The sequence below is a fragment of the Vulpes lagopus genome, chromosome 5, assembly GCF_018345385.1.
Source record: "Vulpes lagopus strain Blue_001 chromosome 5, ASM1834538v1, whole genome shotgun sequence".
NCBI classification, from domain to species: domain Eukaryota; kingdom Metazoa; phylum Chordata; class Mammalia; order Carnivora; family Canidae; genus Vulpes; species Vulpes lagopus.
This window is the reverse complement of record NC_054828.1, coordinates 13660951-13665056: the sequence shown is the minus strand read 5'-3', so window position 1 is coordinate 13665056 and position 4106 is coordinate 13660951. Positions and strand designations below refer to the sequence as shown.

The window sequence follows — 4106 nt, the reverse complement described above, 5'->3', positions numbered from 1 at the left end:
AGCAGATAAGAAGTCTGGATGCCAGCATTTAAATACCACGTTATTATTATTTTGCTATTTATTGTGGGCAGGTGTTTTGAATTCAGCTGGCCTTTCATTTTCGAGCAGCCAAGCTGGGATTCGGCTCGGCTCAGCTCCCAGAGCAGGCTCTCACGGTTTCCCTTCAGCCTCACCTAACCTGGGCTGAATGGGACAGTCCCGCTGCTTTTGAATTGGTTCACAGGGTCAGGCATCGAGGTGCCAGTGTGCCCAGCTCCACAAAGGCAGCCCACCATGAGGTCCCCAGCGTCTCCCACAGTGTCTGGAACACAGTAGAATGAATGAACTCAGTTGCACAGATTTTCCTTTTACAAAACCACCAAGGTGTGTTGAACAAAATTAATCCACCATGCACATTTTGTGTCAGAATATGAATCAGAAACCACTACCCTGTAGGCACGTTTCAGAAGCCCAAACAGATTATCATAGGCTCTTTGACTTGGGATGGAGAAAAAGCTGAGCTGAAGGAGTCCTAGAGGAGGTGTAATCACACACCTGGCATATCACTGGGGCTCCATCAAATGCTGGGTCTTGTCCCTTTTCCTTTTCCACCCAAAGATTTGGTAGTTTAGGATTCTAAATGGTGACAGACATCTTGAGACAGAGGGTTTTTTTGTGGTTGTTGTTGTTTTTTATTTTTTAATAGATGAAACCAAAGCCCAGAAAGGTTAAGTCATGTGGCTAAAGTCACACAGCAAGTAAATGACCTAGTTGGAATTTGAATCTAACCCAGAGACTGCAGAGTCCTTTCTCTTTACATTTAATCCCAGCTTCCAGAGCCATTTTTTTTTTTTTCTGGCTACAGATTTATTCAGCACAAAACAATCTCCAACTTTACTGAGGTGGCTGACCACGTCCACCACCAAATCCACCTCCAAACTGGAACTCGGTTGCTGACCCAGTCCTGGCCTCAGCTTTCTTGTCGGCCCCAGGGGGTACAGCGCTTCATCTGTTGGTGTCTCTGTCAGCTTCCCCTCCTGTGAGTCTTGCATGTCGCTCTCCCTCCAGACCTTTGGGCGGTGGCCTGCCAGTCCCAGGTCTGCTGCGGTGCAGAGTGGCAGGCACAGTCTCGGGGGGTAGGTGGAGGTAATCATGGAGATACTGGACACTCTCGTTGGTAAGGTACCAGAAGAAATGTCTCCAGGTGAACTGTTCCTTTACGTAGTGTCGGGATTTGAGAGACTGCATGGCCTTCATGATGTGAAGGTTGGGCACATTCTTGTCGGCTAATTCAGGGTGTTTGGGCAGGTTCTTGGCCACTATCACCCCCTCCTTGAAAAGGAGTTCATAAATGGCGATTTGGTTCTTCTTGGGCATCAACATCTCGGTGACTCCAGAGCCATTTGCATCAAAATCACATCTAAGTTTTGGGGAATTTGGCTGGCTCAGTTGGTGGAGTATGTGACTCTTTTTTTTTTTTTTTTTTCATTTTTCTCAATTTAAAATCAATCAATTAACATGTAGTGTATTATTCGTTTCCGAGGTAGTTTAGTAATTCATCAGTTGCATAGAACACCCAGTGCTCATCCCATCACGTGCCCTCTTTAATGCCCATCACCCCATGACCCCATCCCCCCACTTCCAATGACCGTCAGTTTGTTCCCTATAGTTAAGAGTCCTTTATGGTTTGTCTCCTTCTCTGATTCACTTTATTGCATTTGTCCTTCCTTTCCCCCATGTTCATCTGATTTGTTTCTTAAATTCCACATATGAGTGAACTTCTATGGTATTTATCTTTCTCTGACTGACTTATTTTGTTTAGCATAACTACCCTCAACTTCCATCCACGTCTTTGCAAATGGTAAGATTTCATTTTTATGATGGCTGAGTAATATTCCATTTATATATATATACAATATATATATACCACATCTTCTTTAACCACTCATCTGTCGATGGACATCTGGGCTCTTTCCATAGTTTGGCTATTGTGGGCACTGCTGCTGAAAACATTGTATGTGACTCTTGACCTTGGGGTTGTAAGTTTGAGCCCATATTGGGTGTAGAGATTGCTTAAAAGTAAAATATTAAAAAAAAAATCACACCTAAGGCTTGTGAAATTCAAGTCAAGGGTCCCTCCCTATTGAATCAGACTTTCCCGGTTTGGTGGCTAGGAATCTACAGTGTCCAAAAAACAAGCTGTCTTTTGTATAAAAAATTAAACAGACGTTAGTACGAGAAATCAAGTTCAACTTTTATACAAAACAAAACAAAAACCCCCAAGCAGGTAAATCACTTGTACACTAAAGTTCAAGTCACATAGCAAGTCCGCGCCTTCTATATGACTGAGGAGATCCCTAAATTCATCTCACAGAGGGTCAGATTCCAAACCCTACCCAATCGTTTTTTTAAAAATTGTTTTTTAAAGCTGATACAGCAGATGCCCCCTTGAAACCCACCATGAGGTACTGGTAGCACCAAGGGAATGGTGGACTCTGGTTCAAAACCTCCCCTTGGTCCTAATGTCACCACCTGAATAGCAGTGGCCGTCACTGCCCCCCTCACCAAAGAGCAAGGGGGAGCTGCCAGAAACAATAGGAACAGACTCTTGCAAGGGTCCAGACAGCTCTGCCAGATTTCTTAAATTCAGATCCTGGAGTGTTGCCTATCAGGATGGGTTCTGCAAGGGAGCCAGGGGCGTGGATTAAAATACGCATTTTTAAGAAGTGAAACTGGAAGCTTGAGTGCCTGGTGGGTTAACCTTGGAGAAAGACTACCCCAGAGACACTGTAGACAAGTGTGCTCAGGATAACAAAGGCAAGGACAGGGCGCTCCCCGAGGTTCTCAGCAATATGCCTTCACCTGCAGTTTAGCTAACAGCATGTCTCTGGGGTTTCTGTTGCTATTAAATTTATGCCTTATGAAATGTCAAAAGGGGAGCACTGCTTCTCCAATACAGTAAGAAATTTCTTTCTTTTTTTTTCCTCTTCTCTCTCTCTCTCTTTTTGAATGTAATGCCCTCCTGGAGGATTTTTGCAACCCTGGATAAATATTTCTCTGTCAATTCAAACGGAAAAGAGCTTATGGCTTTTCAAGATGGGCCCTGTTGCCTCCTAACGCAGCGGTTTTGTGTAGACAGGGAAACATTTCCCTTCTGCCCTTCCGGTTCTCCGGTTGCTCTAATAATTAAATTGACATAAGACAGTTTAAGAGGAGAGAAACAAATTTAATTACGTACATACTGGAGCCCTGTAAAAAATATGACACCCAAGGACAAGTCTGACAATTGTGGCCAATATGCCATCCTGAGCTAAGGAATGGGATAGGGGCCTGGGGCTTCCAAGTGGGGGCGGGTGATTCATAGAACAATAAGAAGAGCAGATGTTTGGTAATTAGATGTTTGCCCTGCCATTCAGATAGGTCATTTCAGATAAAAAGTTATGCCTGGTAATAGCTCTCTCTCTGTGCTAGGCTCCCTATGTAAATTCTTTTAGAGAAAAGTTGTTCTTGGATCTGCTGGGTCTTGATGGCCCTTCAGCTCAAAAGAATCCACATGCCAAAGTGGCATATTTTGAGGTCACATTTGTGCTCTTGCTCCTCTGCAAAGCAGAGGGACTGAGCATGCTGGTGTGTGCCCAGCACCGAGCCATGTGCACCAAGAGAGTGGAATCCCAGGTTCACCAGGCATATTTACCTGGAGGAGAAAGAGAATGAATCACTGTTCACTAAATCAGGCGAGCTCTCTCATTTCTGCATGGAGCCCACAGCCTGCCTACAGAGCAGACTGGAGGTAGCGCTGATGACGTTGAACTCAAAACATAGTCTCTGAACTCAGTCTCTGAGCATAATCTACCCTCCCCAGGCCACACCTCCTCCAGGAAGCCTGCTGGCACCCCTCTAGCCTACGAGCTGCTTCCACAGGCAAGCTAATGTGTCCCAAGTGACTGCCTTTAAGCAAGTGTAGTACAGGCATTATCTCACGTATTCCTCCATACAACCTTGTGAAGTGGATATGATTAAACTCATTTTGTAAATGAGGAAATGGAAGCCCAGAGTTTAGGTTAGAGGGTTCAACAGAAATCTTACCCCCTCCACGATTTAGCTGGCTAATGGGGGGCATGTTGCTT

At 44.8% G+C, this 4106-nt stretch overlaps 1 pseudogene; it reads right to left on the bottom strand.

Moving 5' to 3' along the window:
- Nucleotides 1–873: 873 nt before the first annotated feature.
- Nucleotides 874–1362, bottom strand: LOC121490365 (annotated as a pseudogene).
- Nucleotides 1363–4106: the final 2744 nt, after the last annotated feature.